This window comes from Triticum dicoccoides, chromosome 7B (assembly GCF_002162155.2).
Source record: "Triticum dicoccoides isolate Atlit2015 ecotype Zavitan chromosome 7B, WEW_v2.0, whole genome shotgun sequence".
Taxonomy (NCBI): domain Eukaryota; kingdom Viridiplantae; phylum Streptophyta; class Magnoliopsida; order Poales; family Poaceae; genus Triticum; species Triticum dicoccoides.
The window spans coordinates 740,244,886-740,252,968 of NC_041393.1; positions in this window are offsets into that span (position 1 = coordinate 740,244,886).

An 8,083-nucleotide genomic window follows, 5' to 3' on the forward strand; every position below is an offset into this window, starting at 1 on the left:
CCATCCCCGATCTAGATCAGGATCGGGGGGAACGAACCCCACGTCGCCCCGACCCCTCGGTGAACCGCGCCGGCCGTCGCCGCGGCCACCTCGTGGCCGAAGCTTCCCCCGCCGGACTGCCGCCTCCTCCTCAACGGCCTGCCTCCTCTTCATCACTGTCGTCCCCGACGTCTTCCTCGACCCCCCGTTGCCCGAACCCCTACCACCCCAGTGAGCCTTCGCCTCGCTCCTCCCCTCCCCTCTATCCCGCGCTCGCCGCACCTCAGTGGGACGTGCCCGCGCCGTCGTCGCACTCGACGGCGCAACCCCCACGCGTCTTGGCCGCCCAGTGCGCGCCCGCGCTCGTCCGCCGACGCCAGGGACCAGTGGGCTGCGCGCGCTCCGTCGCCACAGTGGCCTCGCTCCACTGCGCCGCTCGGAGAGCCCCGCGCCCTGCCTAGTTCGCAATGGCCACCAGCCTCCCTCGCTGCTCCCCTACCAGCCTCCCTCACAGCACCGCCTGCATCACCACAGCCTCGCCCCGCCGGCGCCGGCTGGCGCCGCGCCGGCGTCCTCCCCTTGGCATGGCACCGACTGTGCGCGCCCTGTCCGGGCGCCCGCACCCGCGCGCCCGCTAGCGCCCGCTCCAGTGGCCTCCTGGTCCACTGGCATGTGGGGCCCGCCCCTGTGGAACGTTAAGAATAATAATAATAATAATTAGTTAATTAAGTAAATAAATAATTAAGTTAATTAATGATGTTTATTTAACCTAATCATTTAGTTAAATAAATTAACCATGTTTAATTAACCTGAGACTATGGCGAACGGGACCCACCTGCAGGGTTGACCTAGTCAACCTTTGGTACTGCTGACATCATGCTGATGTCATGCTGACATCATAATTGCAATTTCTGAATTAATTTAATTATGCTAATTTCTAGAAAATGATTCAAAATCTTTAAAAATTAATATAAAATAATTCGTAGCTCGGATAGAAAAACTTTGTACATGAAAGTTGCTCAAAACGACGAGACGATTCCAGATACGCAACCCGTTCGTCCGCCACGCGTCCCTAGCATAGTTAACCTACAACATTTCACCTCCGGTTCATCTGTCCGAAAACGCGAAACACCGGGAATACTTTCCTGGATGTTTCCCCCCTTCGCCGATATCACCTACCACTAAGTTAGGTCATCCCTAGCACCGCATATTGCCGCGTCTTGCTTCGTGTTACATTTGATTGCTCTGTTATTTATTGTGTCCCCCCTTCGTTACTTCTTTCCGGTAGACTCTGAGACCGGTGCCGATGTCCGTGTGTTCGACTATGGAGTTGATGACCCCTCCTTCTTGCCAGAGCAACCAGGCAAGCCCCCCCTTTGATCACCAGATATCACCTATTCTTCTCTATACTACTTGCATTAGAGTAGTGTAGCATGTTACTGTTCGGTTACTCCTATTCTGTTGCATAGCCTGTCATTGTTGCTACAATCATTGATACCTTACCCGCAATCCTAAATGCCTAGTATAGGATGCTAGTTTATCATCATTGGCCCTACATTCTTGTCAGTCTACCTTGCTATACTATCGGGCCGTGATCACTCGGGAGGTGATCACGGGTATATACTATACATATATACATACTATACAGATGGTGACTAAAGTCGGGTCAGCTCGTTGAGTACCTGCAAGTGGTTCCGATGTGGGGGCTGGAAGGACAGGTCGCTCCATCCCGGTAGAGGTGGGCCTGGGTTCCCGACGGCCCCCAACTGTTACTTTGTGGCGGAGCGACAGGACAGGTTGAGACCACCTAGGAGATAGGTGGGCCTGGCCCTGGTCGGCGTCCGCGGTTATTTCATAATAACACGCTTAACGAGATCTTGGTATTTGATCTGAGTCTGGCCACTGGCCTATACGCACTAACCAACTACGCGGGAACAGTTATGGGCACTCGACGTCATGGTATCAGCCGAAGCCTTCTTGACGTCAGCGACGGAGCGGCGCGCGCCGGATTGGACTGGAACGCCTACTCTTGTATAAGGGAGGCTAGGTCTGCTTCCGGCCGCCCTCGCAACGTGCAGTTGTGCAATGGGCGATGGGCCCAGACCCCTGCGCGCATAGGATTTAGACCGGCGTGTTGACCTCTCTGTTGTGCCTAAGTGGGGCTGCGACGTGTTGATCTTCGGAGGCCGGGCATGACCCAGGAAAGTGTGTCCGGCCAAATGGGATCGAGCGTGTTGTGTTATGTGGTGCACCCCTGCAGGGAAGTTAATCTATTTGAATTGCCGTGATCTTCGGTAACAGGACGACTTGGAGTTGTACCTTGACCTTATGACAACTAGAACCGGATACTTAATAAAACACACCCTTCCAAGTTCCACAGACAACCCGGTGATCGCTTTTCCACAAGGTGACGAGGGGAGGATCGCCGGGTAGGATTATGCTATGCGATGCTACTTGGAGATGCTACTTGGAGGACTTCAATCTACTCTCTTCTACATGCTGCAAGATGGAGGCTGCCAGAAGCGTAGTTTTTGGTAGGACTAGCTATCCCCCTCTTATTCTGGCATTCTGCAGTTCAGTCCATTGATATGGCCTCCTTACACATATACCCATGCATATGTAGTGTAGTTCCTTGCTTGTGAGTACTTTGGATGAGTACTCACGATTGCTTTCTCCCCCCTTTTTCCCCCTTCCCTTTCTTTCTGGTTGTCGCAACCAGATGATGGAGTCCAGGAGCCAGACGCCACTGGCCCCGACGACTCCTACTACACCGGAGGTGCCTACTACTACGTGCAGCCCGCTGACGACGACCAGGAGTAGTTAGGAGGATCCCAGGCAGGAGGCATGCGCCTCTTTGGATCTGTATCCCAGTTTGTGCTAGCCTTCTTAAGACAAACTTGTTTAACTTATGTCTGTACTCAGATATTGTTGCTTCCACTGACTCGTCTATGATCGAGCACTTGTATTCGAGCCCTCGAGGCCCCTGGCTTGTATTATGATGCTTGTATGACTTATTTATGTTTTAGAGTTGTGTTGTGATATCTTCCCGTGAGTCCCTGATCTTGATCGTACACATTTGCGTGCATGATTAGTGTACGATTGAATCGGGGGCGTCACAAGTTGGTATCAGAGCCGACTGCCTGTAGGAATCCCCCTTTCCAACTCCTTGGCCGAAGTCGAGTCTAGTCATTAAAAAAAACTTTTACTAACATGGTTGTGCGGCTTACGGGCCCACGTCGCCATTGGGTGGTATTAGGATCTTTTACTCCTCGTCTATACTCTGGGACTCTGATCTCTCTTCTATTCAGGTTAAATGAATTTTGCTAATTCTAACATTAGGATCTAGTGATCACTTTCACCCGGAGAGCCCGGTGTTCCAATGACCGCCTGCTGCACCAGATGATTCCGAAGATACTCTATGATGTTCTCTCGAGACTTGTGCCATTGCTTTTGCAATTCCCATCCATCGATAAACCTCTATGGGTAACTTCTCATTCATACCTTCATCCCCAGTTGCTCTTATTATTACAAGATACCCTGTAATACTCGTCATTGTTCCAAGAATCCCTTGTTCATTACTAGTTATTCATAGGATTCACTAGATGCATTGAAATACTACCCAATCTTCCGGTACTCGTTTGCCAACTATTGCTCTGCGAATACTTGTCTTCTTGTAGTCTGGACAATTCCATCTGTCTAGCAATAACCATTAAAATCCTTGTGATTGACATTCTGATCCGGTTGATTCAACATGTGTGTGAATGCACACAATCATCAGTTATTCCCTGGAAATTTCCTTCCGGCTCGGACATCATTTTAAACATGAGCTGGTTCTCAAGCAATCCAATTGTCGTCGATTGTACCCTAAGCCTACTCAACTTATCCATCCTTAATCAGAGTTTTTGCCTTTGAGCACTTAATTTGGAAATTATGATTCTTTGCCTTTGAGCTTTGCGTTTGTCAGTTGCTTCTATAATCCAATGCCTTCGCATTGTTTCTTCCTTTGGTTGTGTGCCGATACTCACATCAGTTTCACTAAGGACCGTTGGATCCTTTGTTGAAATATCATCCGACAGTGTCCTTCGTATACAAAAACCTCGAGAAGTCCTTTCCCTGATACATAGTGCCTTAGGTAAATTGTATCCTCTGTTTTTGTCAACCATGCTCTTCTATCGAGCTTGTGTTATTTACTATTAAAGCTTGTGGTATATGTTTCCACGATACCCTGACGGGTTGAACCTATGCCTTCCTTAATATGTGTGAACTCGAAAGTTTTCACGAGTCATACTCATATGGTATTACACCAGGTAAAACTTTCAACACTAATGCCTTTATCAAAGCGAGAAGTGAATGGGAGGTTATACATTGAAGAAGTGGGAGTCAACCTTGAACCTTGCGTTCATGCCCATGGACACTATGTATAACTTATCATGGAAGCTGCTCGTAAAAATAGTTACCCCCTTGTTATAAGTTCATCCTGTATCCGTGGTTCGATCATTTATGATCGAGGTTTCCGACCATGTTCTCCTTTAAATACCATTTCTCGTGCAAGTTTAAGCACTTGTCTTCTGTAGAGTAATATCCCAGTCCAACCTCTACTTTGATTTGTCCTCGAGTATTAACCCCTGGTATCTCAAGATTATCACGGAACTTCATAACTTCTTATGAGTTCTTCATCAAGTGCTACATTCTCATTAATTCCAATTTTTCGCGGGCTCTGAGTTATTTAACACTCAAAGACACCGATAACTGACCCGAGTCCGCATCGCGATTAAGAAACTCTTGGTAACCTTTATTACTTACGATTTTGAAATCAATCACGTCATTCCTAGCCTGTTTGGTTATATCCTAGTCGTGCCGATTTTAACCGTGCTACCTGGTCCTCTTCCAGAACATATTTTTTTACGGTGATCTAATCTTACGTCGATCTTCCTCATCATATCATTTTGCCTTGAACAACGAGCTTGGTTTCGAGTTTGTGTTGTACCCTTGGTTCCAATAAGCTTTCACTTCACCATTCATTAGACTTGATGTCATCACCGATCGATTACATCTTGAAATCTCTCGACAAAATTTCTCGTGATCATTATCAACATCTTGACTCCTTTCAGGATATCAATCAAATTCATGATGGGAAATACCATCCTTGCCCCTCGATGATTGTGTTGTCATCGAAGCCTTCCCTCCAACACAAACTCGTTCGTGTTCTGTGTTATACCTTGAGTTCCTTGCTATCCAGCATTTGTTCTTCTTTACCTTGGAGGATTACCATCTTTTATGTCAAGAATGTTGTGAGGATTACTACACCTCTTAAGAATTCTTGGTATAGTGATACTTCTCACCATCACCATTCTTCTTGGTACCCGTGTTGTTTCTAACCGGAATACCGGTAATTGAACTACGATGTGTGAATTCAAAACTTCTAGCAACCCTATTGCTTTGAAGTGAATGGTCGATTGATTCTGTTTCATTAAGTCACCGTTCTAACATTTATCGTGCAACCCATCCCATATTTCGGGTGCACCTGTCAACCAATGTTTATTTGTGGACGTTTTCGTCGAACATACATCATTATATCATTTGATTTGATAAAGTGTCATCTTCTTGTTCACCTGATTGTGGAAATCCATCCGTTTGGAGTTCTCGATGAATTGTTGCTGAGTCCATCAGCCACCTCCTCCTCCTCTCCTTGGTTTAATGATGAAATGTTGTTTCAGGAACCCGCTCCCATAGTTCATTTCCCGAGGATCTTGCAATGGCATTTCATCCATTTGTGTTGCACCATTTCTTCTCGAACATCCTGAGTCTGAGGTATCATGACACCAATCGGATCTGAATCTCGATCAGATATGATGGTTGGAACATATTTCCAAGAGTTATAACATTGGTTTTTATATGACTCGGTAAGGTGATGTCATGCCCAGCACACCTGGCCGAAGGACCTACTGTTATAATTTCCTTTTTGGCAAGGTTAGTCATTCTTCCATGAGGAAATTGTATGACTTATTCTATAAGTTGTTCCTGATGGATCCATTGTGTTTCCAATGTCTGATCTTCACCTGATGACCATGTCAATGCTATCTCGAAGCATATCTATGGTACTCCGATTTTCAACAAGAACACTTATCCTAATGCTAATTGTTTCTTGCTCAATTATCCAAACACCGTTGTATGGGTAATGTCAGGAAAATTTCTATCCCCTACCTAAAGAGTTTTCTACATTATATCCTGACATGGATATCATGCTCTACTTGTCCTTGGGAAGGATATACCCTTGAAATATGTGTTTAAACACATTTTTCTTTCCATTGTTCTGTTTAATTTGATAATCATATTTTCCTTTCCATTGGTTAGTTTAACATTTCTTGTGATCTATATAATCTAAGCAGTAATATTCTCCTGCTTATGTAAACACCTCGGTGTACAATTCTGTCAGCAAGACCCTATTACTATTATTGATAACATTCTGGTAGCCACCGATGGACGAGAACTTTGCCTAATTGTCCGCCTCGTTCTACGAGCAGGAAAATGGTTCTCTTTGTCCCTCACCCTTGGTACCAACATTGTTGCCAACATAACTGATAGCCTACCCTCTAACATGTCTTGCTATCATGACCGTGCAAGATGTCAACGCCCTTCTTACTTTAACCCACATGGTGGGCCCATAACCCACGGTTCCACAGGATCGAAACCTGACTCTCCTGCACACCTTGTTGACAAAGTTATCCCTTGCTCTTGGTTTCCTAGTGCTCTATTCTCGTATAAGACGCAATACTTACTCTCGCTGCTCTGAATCCCTTTCTCGCTCTGGTTCAGACTTTGAGCAGCTATCTATCCTCTTGGACCCCCTCATTATACCTTCGTACCTTACTCTCGATGTATTTTATTTGTTCAACTCGAGAGATAATCTTGTGCTCATTCATGGGTTAAGCCCAGATTGTTTCCATCATAAGCATTCTGTTTTAGCCGAGCTGCAATGGAGTTCCCGAAGAAAGGATGATGACTTGATCATGGTGACTTGAAACAGAGAAATGAAGAAATCAACGAAAGGGATCAACCTCTTTGAAAGGGCAGCCAAGACCGAGAAGACTCGTTAGGTTGTTCGCTACCAGCACCTCCCCTCCCTTACTCCACCGCTTAAATCTCGGGACGAGATTTCTTGTAGTGTAGGAGAATTGTGACGCCCGGATAATTAAGCTACAGTGAACATCTGCTAATGATGCCACATCACCTCGGTTACTGTTGATGAACTCGCGTCGGTTAGAAACCCAGTTCAAACTTCAAATTTAAAATCAAGGCAAACATCAAAAGTTTTTCAAACTTTAAAACTAAAATGTTCGAGAGGTGACAAATAGTGCGTAGGTAATTATGGTGGAGAAAACATCTTTTATAAAGTAGTTAAAAGCGCTAAATTAATAAAAAGTGCAGTAAAAATAATATTTAAATGTCTTTTAAATACTAAACAAATATAAACTAATTGTTTAGGGTGCCAAATCAATTATGGCAGTGTCATAAGTGTTAGTACTTATTTAGGGGCTAGACTTATAATTTATAAAACAAAGGTAAAAATAAACAGAAAAGAATTTGAAAAAAAGGAAAAGAAAACAGGATCGCCCCCCTGCTGGGCCAAGTGGCCCAGCTGGCCTGAGCCGCCCGAACGGGCTGGCCCACCCCGACCCACCAACAGCGCCCATATTCCCCCACTCCCCCGAAACCCTAACTCCTAGCGCACCCACACCCCTGCACGATCCCCACACCCACTCTCTCGTATCTCTCCCCCATCCCCGATCTAGATCGGGATCGGGGGGAACGAACCCCACGTCGCCCCGACACCTCGGTGAACCGCGCCGGCCGTCGCCGCGGCCACCTCGTCGCCGAAGCTTCCCCCGCCGGACTGCCGCCTCCTCCTCAACGGCCCCCAGTGAGCCTTCGCTTCACTCCTCCCCTCCCCTCTATCCTGCGCTCGCCGCGCCTCAACGGGACGTGCCCGCGTCGTCGTCGCGCTCGAGCACACACCCTCCCCCCCCACGCGTCCTGGCCACCCAGTGCGCGCCTGCGCTCGTCCGCCGACGCTAGGGACCAGTCGGGCTGCGCGCGCTCCGTC